Genomic DNA, 15,937 nt, shown 5'->3' on the forward strand with positions numbered 1-15,937 from the left:
TGATTCTTAATCTCGTGGGTCCGATCAACCATCGGCCATGATGGTGCATCCGTACGTCTGCCACTTGACCTTTTGTTCTTCGTCATACTTTCGCATGTCTTTCACCTCCTCGTCGAGGAACCAGCCATTAATGTCCTTCGGGCTCGGCACCGGGACATTCGGTGCTACATTTAAACAAGATCAATATATCACATAAACGAGATTGCAATTTATACTTGTAAAAGCGAGAATAAATTAAAATTTACTTACCCACTTCACCAAAACATGAATCATGTTCAAAAAGTGATGGTCAAGCGACTTGTTTGTGGCAACTTGCGAATGAATGAAGAATCGGCTGCTGGCTTTGGCTAACATCTTCTTGATCCCGGGGTGGTGCGATTCGTCAACCCTCCTCTAGCGCACTGTCACAATTATACAACGACAGTGCGGTCGTTGCAGATCTTCTTAGCTCGGACGACCTGGAAGATCCACCAGGACCTTCACGTTATTTCTGGCATTGTTCGGCGGCTTGTGCTTCTCGGGACCTCCTCATTTGCCGACAGAGTTCCTGATCTTCGTCTATTTTTTCGTCAGAGTCTCGTCTCTTCCCTAGATTTCTTCGGAAGTCGGCTCGTATTGACTCACCCAAACTCTTACATTGCATATTCTTTTAATTGTTACCGTCGAGTAACTCTCACATTTCCTCCTTTAATTCTGGAGGAACCTTGTCGCACATCTTCACATTTTTTGTCTTCTACATGTTCGCCAAGTGGTTTTTCACACGAGTGATTCCACCACCACCCATGATGTGCCTGCGAAATTTGCATTTGCTTGCATTCGGTCGTCCTTCGACGGGCTCACAATACTTTTGTGTCGGGTCGTACGCCATACTACATCATCATAATCATTTCAAATCAACATATCCACAATCACAATCATTCAAAATCAACATATTCACCATCAAATTAATTTAAAATCAACTTATTCACCATCACAATCATCAATTCATCATAATCTTCATTTCAAATAAAGATATCCATCATCATAATCATCAATTCATCATCATACTCATCTAAAAATCAACATATTTATCATCATAATGATCAATTCATCATCATATGCATGGATTAAAACACAAAATAAAAAAAATGAAAGAAATCCCCAAATCCGAGAAATCCTGGTGACTTACCTCTCGAAAACTTTGAAAAACTGACAAACGACGTATGTGAAGAACGGAATCCGCCGGGAAGCACCTTGACTTTGAAGGAAATCGAGAAACGAGACCTGTAAATGAGCAAATCTAAGCTGGACGAAATGAAATCCATAAGAAAATAGTTCCGTCAAAACTTGACTTGGGAAGCTAGGTTTCCCCGAAAATTAGAACAAATCCCTTGTATGCAATCCGGAAACCGATTCAAAGGTGTATGACCTTATCCTCCCGGTCCTTTCCGGTTCATTGATTTCCGTGTAGTTCTCGGCCAGTTCCGGCCGGTTTCCCCGGGAAGTCAAACCTTGGTCTCGCCTATAAAACTGTTATGTGAATTATTATTATTATTATTATTATTATTATTATTATTATTATTATTATTATTATTATGATTGAAAAATAGTAAATACTAAAGTTTATATCATTGTGGATTACGTACCTAGTATGAGGATGACTACTGTTGACAATGCTTTGACTAAGACAACATGTATATTTTATTTTTGTTAACAAATATGAAATGTAATAAAACATGACTAACGCTATACACTTTGTTTAATACCTAGAAATGCCATATTCTTTCGGAGCTAAAGGGTCAATACGGTGCCCCACATTTAGTTTTAATCTTTTATGTGCTATGTTTTTCAACAAAACAAAGTTAAAAAAAATTAGGGAAAATAACACATTTATACCCTGTGTTTTAGTGAAATATCGAGTTTAACCCTAGGTTTTAAAAAATGTGGAGTTCATACCTTCTGTTTAACTAAATTGATGAAATTATACTCTCTGTTTAACTAAAATGACGAAATTATACCCTGAAATGAATAACAGCGTCACAAATCTCTCTTTCATTGGTATTAACTCTTATATAAGAAAACTAAATTAAATCTAAATCAGTGCCCTAACTTCCAAATTCTCAATTTTGAAATAAAAATAGCCTTAAATTGAAATTAAATAATAAAACTCATACCTCATACGAAACGACTTCATTCCGTGTTCGAATTGTAACTCTAAATCCTGAATTCTCTGTTCGAATATGCGATTTTGATGACTATCAACTATCGATATTTACCCCTTTGCCTCTTTTTGTGTTCTTCACGATTAAGAGATTGTTGTTTATTTTTTAGTTTTTAAATAAATTACATATATGGCGCGAATGAATAAAGATAATTGGTGTTTATATATAAATATTATAGTCAACGTCAATGAAAAGTCAATAAAAAGAATATTCGTGACACTGTTGTCTATTTCAGGGTATAATTTCGTCATTTTAGTTAAACAGGGGTATAATTTCGTCATTTTAGTTAAACAGAGGGTATGAACTCGACATTTTTGAAAACCGAAGGTTAAACTCGACATTTCACTAAAACACAGGGTATAAATGTGTTATTTTCCCAAAAATTATTGCACCATCAGGTATTCCTCTATTCATTCTTAGAAGGATTATTTAAGACTTAAAACAATTGGTCAACAATTTAGAGCTAGGCTACTGTTGTTGACATGTTGTCTCCTCAAACTCTCTGACAATTCTAAAATAAATCTTGGGGTATTGACACTAATAATACCATCTCAATGTTACTTACCAGATATAGCCCAAAACTAAAAATTGACACATGTAGTACTTAGGCCATTATGTAAAGACTATTATACCCTCAAAATTCTTTAAACGCATGCAAACCCATTCCCGGGTATTCTTCATCTTTTTCCAAAAAAAAACCCCCTCATCTTCTCTCTATCTCTCTCTCTCTCGCACGATCCCTCCATTGTTTCTCGGTCAAAAAAATCGTGCACGACCTATCCTTCCATTCTCACTCGATCTCAGACCCTCTCTCGCATATTCTCTTTCAGTTCGCACCTATTTGTTTCTCGCTCAAAAAATGGGCCGCACGTTCTCTCTCTCTCTCTCTCTCTATCCCTCGCACGTTCTCTTTCTTTCTCGTTCATATAACTCGGCCGATCTCTTTGTTGGAATCTTGAAGTTGTCGCCCCCGCTATAAATCGGTGAAGAAGAAGAAGAGACTGTGTTCATCTTCATATCAAAGTAAATCGGCCGATCTCTATTAAAGCTTAAAATTGATTGAAAACTCTATTTAACCTCAGATTATTTGATTTAGGGTTTCGAGCTCAATTTTTTTTAGGTGTTTTAGTGTATTTGTGTTTGGGCGAGTGTGTATTGTGTTTGGCCGAGAATGTGTTGTGTTTGGCCGAGTATGTGTTTAGGTGCATGAGTATATTTGTGTTTGGGCGAGTGTGTGTTGTGTTTGAGCGAGAATGTGTTATGTTTGGCTGAGTATGTGTTTGGGTGTTTGAGTATATTTGTGTTTGGCCGAGTATGTGTTTGGTCGAGTATGTGTTGCGTAGTGTTTGACCGAGTATGTGTTGTGTTTGGCCGAGTATGTGTTTGTGTGTATTTTTGTTTGGGCGAGTGTGTGTTTGTGTGTATTTGTGTTTGGGCGAGTGTGTGTTTGTGTATATTTGTGTGTGTTTCGGGCTCGTGTGTATATTTGGTTGAACAATGTTAGGGTTTGGGCGAGTGTGTGTGTGTTTCTGGCTCGTGTGTATATTGAAGTCTTTTGGTCTTGAATTATTGATGTATTTCGTGTTCTCGGATTGTATTTGGTCTTGAAGTTGTTGAAAATTGGTGACTTGATTTGTTTTAGGTTTTATATTCAATGACGAAGTCTAAAGGAACCAAGGTCGAGGAGGCCTAAAAAAGTGTCCGAAGAAGTCCTAGGACGGCTTCGAAAAGGAAAATAATTTCGCCGTCCAAGCGTTCCGACGATGACGACGCGTTCATCGTCGCACCACCAAAGATAAAGAAGGTATAGAATAAAAATGAAGTGACTTAATTAGAGTAATGTATGGTTGTTTGATTTTGTTTTGTGTTTGATATAGACAAAAAACAAGGCTGAGTCCTCGGGCGTTGCGGCCGCCTCGGAGAGTCCTACCACTGTTATTTCCCGAAAGGTGAGTGTCACAAACTCATTTTGATCCTAGTTCGTGACAGATGTGTCACGGACTCACTCACTTCGTGACAGATGTGTCAGAAACTCGCTGACTTCGTGACAGATGTGTCACGAACTGAATCAGTCTGTGACACATCTGTCACGAAGTGAGTGAGTCCGTGACACATCTGTCACGAACTCAAGCATAATGGTTTCACTAATAATGTCATTGACTCATATGTGTAGAAGTGGAGACAGTGTATACCGGAAGCCAACGTTGAAGGATTTTCCTTTAACTTTCACGGGGGATTGGAAAATTTCCTCGCTCTCTTACTCGGCCGCAGCGTCGAAACTCAAGCTGGTTTCGCCCAATCATGTTTTGGGTAGTTTGTGGGGCAACCCAAAATAGTCCGATCATCGGCGATTATAAGCCACCTGGTGTTGAGGACCGGGAGCTTCGAGGGAGAAACCACTGGCATGCTTCTAATTGAGATTGGGGGCCAAGTTCGGGAGTTCACGAAGAGAGACTTCCAGAAGATTACATTCCTCAAAGTCGTCGATGACTACGAGAAATTCAAGTTCGAGGGGGTTGTTTCTGATGACAGCCTCTTCAAAAAATTCTTCGCAAGGAAGTATTTGAGTCGTAACTTGGTCAACCTATTCTTGGAGCCGAGCATGGATTGGCCGACAGAAGTTCAGGTAAATTACCTGAAAATTTACTTCATCTTGAATTTCCTCCTGGCGGACGACGCGAAGAACAGGACACCGTGCTTAGAGCTCATTAAGGCGGTGGAGGACATGGACACATTCAGTCGCCATCCATGGGACAATGTGGTGTGGAACTACCTTCTCGGCGAAGTCTGGAAGTTTGTTAAGAAGGGTGGCGAGCCATTGGAGCAAGGTAAAAAAAAGGAAGCTCCATCTCCCCGGATTCGTCGAGCCGCTTCAGGTTTGGGGAGTGTCTTCCTTTCGTGACGAACATGGGGGTTTGTCAGAGAGTCTCCACCACAGCTCGGCCAATAATGCGTCGGTGGAAGTCTATCGGACTTGTTCAGGATGCCGCCATGAGAGGAATCAACTTCAATGAGGTAAGAAATTTGTAGGTTAATTCATAGTTAATATTGATCACACTCGTTTGTTAACTTGTCCCACGTCTAGGTTGAATTTCACGGAATCGGCGACACTTCTTCAAGTGTTGCCACCCCTCTACGACGCTAGCGGTGGTGGACAAACGCCAGGAGAAGAAACCCAAAAAAGACGCCCCACAACCAGAAGCACCACCACAACAACCACCGCGACCACAAGCACGGACAGTTGAGGTAACACAATTTTGGGTTTCTATTTTAAGTTAAATAACCATTGTCCGTGACAATCTGTCACGGAGTGATGTGTCACGGAGTGGATTCACTTCGTGACACATTTGTCACCGAGTGGATTCATTCGTTAGCCAGCTTACTTTGTTATTTTGCTCATGGACAGTCCCGACTCGACTCTCTCGAAAATTCAGTTTGAAATCTCCACGATCGTTTCCTCTATATGCAAGAGGACTACAGGAAGTTCAAAAAGGAGATTTTGGATGCGGTGAAGAGCTACAGAGTGGCTCTTGATGAACTAAATCAGTACTACGATTGGAAAAGAGCGTTGCAGGAAGTTCACTTCGTGACACATGTGTCACGGACTGAATTCACTCCGTGACACATTTGTCACAGACTAAATTCACTCTGTGACACATGTGTCACGGACTGAGGTTTTTAGTGCTTATGTTTATCTTTTGTCGTGCAGCATGTGGACGTCGCGATGTACTACCTCCGGAAGAAGAAAAAGGCGGGTTTGTTACGTCACTCCTTCACCATCATGTCCACGGTCTTCTTTAAGTATCTCCAAGACACATGTGTCAGGGACTGAGATCACTTCGTGACATATGTGTCACAGACTGTGTTTACGTCGTGACACATGTGTCACGGACTGTGTTCACGTCGTGACACATGAGATTGTTTTATAAATCATTCTTAACAATAAACTCAATACCAATAAAGTTCAAAACATTCAAAATGTAATACATAGCAAAACACCAAGGAAGTTATAGACATTCATGGATAAAACGTGTCGAATTACAAACCAAACCAATGACCCATCCTCGGAGCCCTCATTTCTGGTGGAATTGGGTTGCGACACATAGCTCTATTGTGACCTACACCTCCACAATGGGAACATTTACGAAGCAGGGCATCAGATTCTCCAAGAGAGGGAATCCTTCTCTTCTTAGGTCTACCCGCCGGACGACCTAAGAAGTTAGGCGGATTTACTTTGATCTGCTTGATTTCGTCGGGAAAAGTCCATAACGATTCACTTCCTTGAGGATGAATAACCCCTGCATACGCCAATTTTCAATACTCGGTCGTGTAGTACTCTGCACAATAGCTCTCAACTGGTAGGTTGCGTAAGCGACAAGCCGCAATACCATGGGCATATACAAATAGATCAGTTTGAAATTCTCGACACGAGCACGTCTTATCAATCAAGTTCACTGCCCATGGTGTTTCATCTGTGTCTAAAACCTAGAATTCGTATACTGCAGAAGGTTGGACCTAAAACATAATAAAAAAAAACTTTAAACATAACCACTCAGTCCGTGACACATGTGTCACGAAATGACCCGAGTCCGTGACACATGTGTCACGAAGTGGATTCACTCTGTGACACATGTGTCACGGACTGAAGTCACTCTGTGACATAAGAGTCACGGACTCGGGTCATTTCATGATAGAATTTCAAAATTAAAAACACACTATAACCTGCATATTTGCCGAGACAGTAAGTTTTTTTAACATTTCGGTATGATATTCCATTGACAACACACTTTGAGTTGATGACGCCTTTTCTCATCGTTGGTAGAACCAAACTTGCATTCTCTCCCTCAACCAATCAAGGCACTTCACTATTGGAAATGATCTTGCTTTAACAGTTAAAGCATTCAAAGACTCTGCGAAGTTTGAAGTTATGATCGTATACCTTGATGTCTTGAAAAAACAACGTGCCCACTTCTCATTTCCTACTTCGTTGACAAGGTACGGCCGTATCAACGGATCTTCCTTGTCCAACATGCGCATAAACTTTTGATATTCAAATATAGTATACGCTTTTGCTGCACCGTAGAACTTCCAGTTGAATTCCTTAGCAAGTTTTTTGAATTTTGCCTTGACGTTATTCTTCACGTGGTATGCGCAAAAACCATGTTATGCTCTTGGAAAAACTTTCTTCGCGGCGTTATGACCATGTTATCTCTCTTCCCCAATGCTTCCTTAAGTTTGTTGAAGAAATAAAACCAGGACTTGGAAGTTTCTGACTCACCAATACCATAGGAAAGCGGGAATATTTGCTCATTCGCGTCCATCGCGAAAGCCGTAAACATGCTGCCCTTGTGAGAGTTTGTCAAGAAGGTTGCATCAACAATTACAACAGGCCGACAATACTTCCATCCCTCTCTAAACGGAGCCAAAGAAACAAAAAAGTACATGAAATATCCATCCCTCTCTGTATGAAATATTGACTCCAACCTCTGTTCGCATGTAACTCTGAATCTCCTTTGGGGTACAACTATGTACAGTTGGATCAATAAATTTATGTTTCACCCTCTCTCCAACCAACTCTGCAGTAGCTTGCGATTGCCCTTTTGTCTTACTCCACAAAACAAGTGTGTTTTGGATCATATCTTGAACCATAAACACGTACACAGGATCAAAAACATTTTAAAAATAAAAGTGCATCCATTTTGTGACAGATCTGTCATGAAGTGCATCCACTCGTGTCACGGACTAGATTCACTTCGTGACAGATCTGTCACGGACTGATTCATCTATGAAGAGAAGTTAAGAAATTTCAAATAAAATCAGTTTTTAGGTCGTGAAAATTTACCTGCTAATTTCAAAACAATCTGTGTTCTTTAGCTTCACTGCCCAGACCGCCCAATCACAATTTTTACCCGCACAAATTGTTGGAATTGATCTAGGGTTTAAGAAAAATTTAACGCTTCGGATAAGCGGCGGAATTTAAAAATTTTCTTTTTGACAAGTAAAACGATTTTACTAACCTAGAGAAAGAGCAAGTACATATAAATAAAAACTATTATGAGCATTATAAATTTACTAATCTTTTTAGAAGCTTGAACGTTGAGAAGCTTTTGGAAGGTTGCAACGTTCGTCTCTCTTCGCAGCACGTCTCTCTTATTTCCTCGTGAACTCGAGCAACCACAAAAGTTTCTATCACATAAATCACTCGAGAAAGAAAGGAATTAGTGTGTGGGCACTTTTAAACACGACGACTCGAGAACAAGTCACAAAGTCGAAGAGCTAAAACACTAGGTCAAATGTGGACCTAGGTGCCAAAACAAAAACGAAAAGAAAACAAGAGAGAGAGAGAGAGAGAGAGGAAGGGGGCGGCAACCACAAGTTCTAGAGAGAGAAGCTCTCAATCTCTAACTTATGTGGAATGAATGAAATGAGAGAAATGAGGTGGGGTATTTATAGGAGGATGATTACCTTCAAAAGGTAGTTTCCTCTTTTCTATAGAATATCACATATTCTTGAGAAAATATTATTTCCCCTTTTCCCACTATGTTGCATGTCCAAGGTTGACTAATAAAGCCTTGGATTTGTTTCCTCATTTAGTTTTTGTCTATCTCTTGCCTTGCATTGCCGAAATCCCCTTTTCCTCATTGAGAAAATTTGTTTCCTCTTTTTCTTTTGGCAAGTATCTTCATACATCAATGCACAAAATAATTTCCCCTTTCTCTCTATGGTATGCACGAAATTTTGAGCCTAGAACATGCTTCTAGATGTTTCTTTATTTGTTCATGACAATATAAGAAAAACCCATTAAGAATTTTCACATAAAATTCAATGAAATGAAATAAATCCTCAAGGCCCAAATTCTTTAAGTTCGACTTGTGATTTAAATTTCATTTTTCATCATATGACAATGTCAAAAAAAAAATTATTGACATTCATTTCGTCCTATTTCCAAAAAGACAAAAATACCCTTTTGACAATTTTCGTAAAACTTGTCTCGTTCTTGTTTTGACTTAGCTTCTAGTTTAACTATTCCTACTCGATATGATTTGTGACAGTGACATCATGGATCCAAATGAACAAAGCTTGAGCTAAATACTTGGACTCAAAAGTTCACAAACATTATCCAAGTTTAGCTTAATACCAACTGACTCCACTAAAGAGTTGACACTGAAAATCTCTCGGTTCAAATGAATTTATTTTCTACTCAAGAATTCAACCTAATTGAAATGAGGGGATCCATTGAATATTATCAATATTTACCCTTCATGAATATCATCAGCTAGTCGAGATTTACAAAATTACCATTTTACCCTTCTAGCTGTTATTTCCTCAACTCCTTTGTCGCTTGTGAATAAGTTAGAAACAATGTATTGACGAGGAGCTAACAAGTCACATTGTTTCAACCAAAAGAGTCAAGACTCAATTTGGACACTGGCCAGTTCATTTATTCACATTCCAAGGAACAAAGCATGAGGTGATATACATTGCATTTCAACAATCTTGTACATGAATTCCATATCTATGAGAACTTCACAAAGTTACTCATGACATCTTCACAACTTAGTACTTCACCAATAGGTCCTGTTCAGAATCACATAGTGAGTCCGAACTCTGACTTTCTCAAATGAGAATACGTAAGCTGTGAAATGGCATGTCTCATTTCAGGATTAAGGTAAGCACGATGCAATTCATACGTAGTGACTTCGAGACATAAGAGGTTAAATGGTTTGTTCTTATTTTGTCTCTAGAAGTGCACTGGTCAATTCAGTTCCTTCGAAAGATACCTAGAAGAACTATAGAGTCTCAAACTCTCAATGCCCCAAAACCAGACATCATAGGTTTTCCTAACAATCGTACTGAGGTCAATAGTCCTTTTACCATTAGATTGCGAATATATCGTTTTAAGCAAACTACGAAGAGTTTGTTCATGCAAATCTACATTTGTCTCTTCCTAAGTTGTTAGGTTTGTTTATGGACTAAAGACTAATGTTTTATCATAAAGCTTCAAACAGACAAGGAAGAATGAATGAACGTTTCAACTTTTTATTAATGAATAAGCAATTACAAGCAAGAGTCTTCGTGAGACTTTATTACATCAAATATACAAAAGTAAAGGCTACAACTCTTCTTGTGGCACCATTGACAACACAAATGACATGAAGTTTGAGCGGAGATGAGTTCTTCGTTTTGAACCGATAATGATTATTGATTGCATCTATCCGCAAATGCTTCAACAACGTCGCTTTGTTTGCATATAATCCTTTTTTTTTACACTTACCGGAGATAAAATGTCCAACACCTCAATATCGTTACTCTCGACACATTTATCTGATTCGGGAGCCGTAACTGAACACCTCTTTTGGCTCGATACCTTCTCTTTTCTTTGTGATTGAGTTGGCGGCTGTGGTGGAAGAGGAGGCTCTTGCTGGTGTTGAGTCTGTGGTGGAGCCTCTATCGACAAAATAACTGGTGGCGGAGACCCTCTGGGTTGGGGTGTCGCCTGGCTAAAAGTATTGATGTCATCAAACCCAACAGTATCATTGACGAAAGCCTCCGGACTTGGTACGTCCCATTCACATGACTCGGATATAGGACTCAGCATGTTTGGAATGATCTTGCTTCGATTGCAAGCGAATCCACTCTCGCTTGTGTTTGGTGTTGGAGTGCATCCAACCCGTGGAGAAGACGCTTCATCCGCTTTTTTCTCCTGAAATGCCTCCGGACTAATCTCAAGTACAAGATTCAACTTCGTCCGGTACGGTTCGTTCTTCCTCAAGTACAAATAACATCGCAAACTTTCGTTGTCGTCTATGGTTGGCGGTACGAGCCCGTCAGCTTCATTTTTGACGTTGATTGAATGCGTTGCAGGGGTCACGTTCAACCTGTTGTCAATGGTGCCCACAAGAAGAGTAGTAGTGTCTATTTATGTACATTTGATGTCATATAGTCTTACGAAGACTCTTGCTTGTAATTGCTTATTCATTAATAAAAAGTTGAAACGTTCATTCAATCTTCCTTGTCTGAAGCTTTATGATAAAACCATAGTCTTTTAGTCCATAAACAAACTAAACAACTTACGAAGAGACAAATGTAGATTTGCATGAACAAACTCTTCGTAGTTTGCTTAAAACGATATATTCGCAATCTTAGGGTCAAAGGACTATTGACCTCAGTATGATTGTTAGAAGAATCTATGATGTCTGGTTATGAGGCATTGAGAGTTGGAGACTCTATAGTTCTTCTAGGTATCTTCCGAAGGTACTGAATTGACCAGTGCACTTCTAGAGACAATATAAGAACAAACCATTTAACCTCTTATGTCTCGAAGTCACTATGTATGAATTGCATCATGCTTACCTTAATCCTGAAATGAGACATGCCATTTCACACCTTAGTATTCTCATTTGAGAAAGTCAAATTTCGGACTCACTATGTGATTCCGAACAAGGCCTATTGGTGAGGTACTAAGTTGTGAGTCTGTCATGAGTAACTTTGTGAAGTTCTCATAGATATGGAATTCATGTACAAGATTGCTGAAATGCAATGTATGTCACCTCATGCTTTGTTCCTTGGAGTGTGAATAAATGAACTGGCCAGTGTCCAAATTGAGTCCTGACTCTTTTGGATGAAACAATGTGACTTGTTAGCTCCTCGTCAATACATTGTTTCTAACTTATTCACAAGCGACAAAGGAGTTGAGGAAATAACAGCTAGAAGGGTAAAATGGTAATTTAGTAAATCCCGACTAGCTGATGACATTCATGAAGGGTAAACATAGATAATATTCAGTGGATCCGCTCATTATAATTAGGTCGAATTCTTGAGTAGAAAACAAATTCATTTGAACCGAGAGATTTTCAGTGCCAGCTCTTTAGTGGAGTCAGTTGGCATTAAGCTAAACTTGGAAAAGGTTTGTGAACTTTTGAGTCCAAGTGTTTAGCTAAAGCTTTGTTCATTTGGGTCCATGAGGTCACTGTCACGAATCACATCGATAGGAATAGTTAAACTGGAAGCTAAGCCAAAACAAGAACGAAAATAGTTAAAAGGGTATTTTTGTCTTTTGAGACATAAGGATGAAATGGATGTCAATAAATTTTGACAAGTTCATTTGATGACTTAATGTCACTCGGCCATAATATGATTAATTGGGCCTTGTGAATTAATTTCATTTCATAAGAATTTTATTGAAAATTCTAAATGGGCTTTTCTCATGTTGTCATGAACAAATGAAGAAGCTTCTAGAAGCTCCTTCTAGATGAGAATAGGCGCCCATAATACCCAAGGAAAGAGAATTTATTTTGTGCATAAATGTATTTAGATACTTGCCAAAAGAAAAAGAGGAAACAAATTTCCTCTAAGAGGAACAAGGACAATCGGCCAAGTAGAGTCAAAGAGGGAGAAGATATATGAGGAAACAAATCCATGTGGCATAGGTAATGCCTTACACGCCCAAAAAGAAAAAGGGAAACAATGGATTTGTTCATGAATATGTGATATTCAATATAGAAGAGGAAACTACCTTATTGAAGGTTAAGACCTCTCCTATAAATAGGAGCCTCATTCTTCTCATTTTTCTCATCCCACACAAGTTAGAGATTGAGAGACTCTCTCTCTAGACATTGTGGCCGAAATCCTCTCTCTCTCTCTTTCTAGTTTATTTTCGATTATTTCTTGTCTTGGCACCTAGGTCCTCACTCGACCTAGTCTTTAGCTCTGCGACTTCGAGACTCGTTCTCAAGTCGTAGTGTTTAAAAGTGCCCACTCACTAATTCCTTCTTTTCGAGTGATTTAGTGATAGAAACTTTCGTGGTTGCTCGAGGTGCCGAGGAAAGGAAGAGAGACGTGCTGCGAGGGGAGACGAGCGTTGCAACTTTCCAAAAGCTTCTACAAGGTTCAAGCTTCAAGAAAGGTTAGTAACTTTAATAGCTCATATTAGTTTTTATTTACATGCATATGCTCTTGTCTAGGTTAGTAAAAACTAGTTTTACTTAAAAAGAAAATTTTTAAAATTCCGCCGCTTTGCGAAGCGTTAAACTTTTTCTCAAACCCTAGATCGATTCCAACAAATGGTATCAGAGCTATGGTCAAAGGAATGCATGTGCATGTTTTTAAATTATGAGCTTGAAAATCGTTTTCGAAAGTTTACTAATTTTGTGACAAGTTAGAATTGTAATCTTAGATTTTTTTTAATTTATTGCTCATGCCTTTAAATTAAAAACCATGTTGATTTTCTATGAGTTTGGGATGATGTTAAAACACATTAGAATCAGTTCTAAAAGTTTTTAATTTTTTATATTGAAAAACGTGTTTTAAAGGTTTGAGAAATGTCGAGTAAAATTTTGTGACTAGTTTTGTTATCTTACTAGTTTCTTATTTTTACTTGAATCGTTTTATGCTTGTTGTTATTTCTTTTATATCATGTTATTACCTTGCTAATAAAACACAAATAAAAGCTTTAACAACCTTCATAAAACGTTCCGTTACACTCGATTCTTTTTCGCACCTTAAAAAGGACCAAGCTTTAATTATTTCTTTTTCTTCGAGCTGGAGTAAACCTGCATTAAAAGTGGCATAACTCTCTGCTCAGAAATCGAAATTTAATGATTCTTGAATCAAATTAAAGATCTGTCTGTCCTCTGTCCAATTCCACTGGTTTCGGCTCAAAAGGACATCGGAGCCGCCAGATATGGCGATTTTACTCCGAGGTGCGCGGCTGTCTGAAACTCCAGTTTTTTAGAAATCCGGATTTTCAAACCCCACTACCATGAGTTATAGAACTCTAATGAGAAAATTTTCTTGAGCAAAAATGTTTTTCATATGATTATAAACATGATGTGTAAGATTAAAAGTTTTGATTTTTGAAAGATTAATTGAAATTGAATTTTTACAAAACTAGTTTGAATTTTGAAAAACCGTTTTCACTTTCAAACTTGAAAAATATTTTGTCATCCAAATCAAATAAATTTTCAAAATGTTTTCAAAACTATATCTATATCACATATGTTCAAAATCTATATGCTCTTGAAAATTTAAGTGGGAGGTCTCCTTGTAGACAAGCCGAAAAATAAAAGGATGTGTAATCTCAAACTTTCAAGTGTTCGAGTGAGTTGAAGTTCACACTTCCCTCACGCACTTTCCCGAAATAGAAAATAGGAAAAGATCGAGTATGTACCTTGTGCCTTTATGCACTAATACTGCTCTGAACATGTCGATCTAGGATTCTCTTCTAGTTGTCCGCTCTGTCGCTCTCTAACTAGGAAATTTGTTTCCGAACTTATAAGAGTCGATGAACCAACTCCAAAAACTAAGTGGGAGGGTTATACTTGTTGTTTGTAACCCACGATCCCCAACACTAATGAAAAGTGCAAGTGTCGCCAGACTAAGAGTCACCCTCGTGGCCCTCTCTTAAATGAGAGTACTCAAGGGCGCTTTGCTCTGATCATTGCTCAATGAGCTACGTCCGAGAGTGAGACGATGATGGCAAGGCCTCCCCTTGGGGGATTGTTTTTCAAAGTTGATCTTTTGGACTAAGTGGTTGGTTGCACACTTAGGCTCAATCCCTAGTAATCCTCCCTCGAGGCCCTGCGAAAGGATGTGAGTGATCAAACCAATTTAAAAGGTGGCTAGTCAAAATAGATGTATTGACATCTTGGCTTAGCATTAATGATGTGTCATTTACTTATAAAAGGAGATTTTTTGCGGCCTTCTCTTGAGGGAGTAAATTATCGTTTGGTTTATAACACCTTTGGATTTTATAAAAGTCTTAATAAAACTTAAATCCTAAACCAAAGACTAATCATAAACTTGTTTCAACTTATATAGGCAATATGTCTCCCAACTCTCTCTCTTTCATTCTTTCCTCGATCAAACTCGAAAACGAAAACTACGTAGACTCGGTACGTAACCTCGACATAATACCTACCGTTAACAAGCACAAATGGGTACTCACCACCCCGTGTCCTCCTCTGACGAATGATGATTCAACTCAAGAGGACAATGACGCCTTAGCGGCCTGGCTTCGATCCGATGAGATTGTGAGGTGCTATATCTTGGCATCTATGAACAATATGCTGAAAGAGCAACATCGTGACATCGAGACTGCCGCTGACATGCTCTACAATCTCCTTGAGAGTTTTGGAGGGCAAAGGCGTCAAGCAAGGCAAAAAGCAGTCCGACAGTTTATGAACTGTCATATGAAGGCTAGGACTCCTGTTAGAGACTTTATGATACTGATCATTAGTTTTCTAAATAAAATGGAAATCCTAGGATCTGAGACTGATGGGAAGAATCTCATAGATATGATCTTAGAAACTCTCCCCGCGTCTCTTGATACCTCCAAGATGAACTACTCCATAAACAAGCTAGAGTACACTGCTACCAAGCTTATGGAGGAACTTCACACTGCTGTAGGTTTCACTAAGAGAAAGAGGAATCAAGGAGAGGCACATGCTACTGAGCAAAAAGCCTCCGCCTCTGAAACTGTGAAGAGACCTTACAAGGCCGATAAAAAGAACTGTCCCGCCTATCTCAAAGCAAAGGAACACAGTATTGTACTAGTTACCGAAGCATGCTTAGTAGCTGATAATGTATCAACGTGGATTCTTGACTCCGCTGCTACTAACCATATTTGCTGTTCCTTGAATGGTTTCAAGAAAACCAAAAGCTTAGAGGAAGGCGAGTTCTGTTTCAAATGGGGTGATGGGAGCCTGGTGTCTGCAAAGGCTGTGGGATCCGTGACG

Source organism: Urtica dioica, chromosome 6, assembly GCF_054948205.1.
Source record: "Urtica dioica subsp. dioica isolate 48M chromosome 6, U.dioica_male_clone48M_v1_H2, whole genome shotgun sequence".
Classification (NCBI taxonomy): Eukaryota; Viridiplantae; Streptophyta; class Magnoliopsida; order Rosales; family Urticaceae; genus Urtica; species Urtica dioica.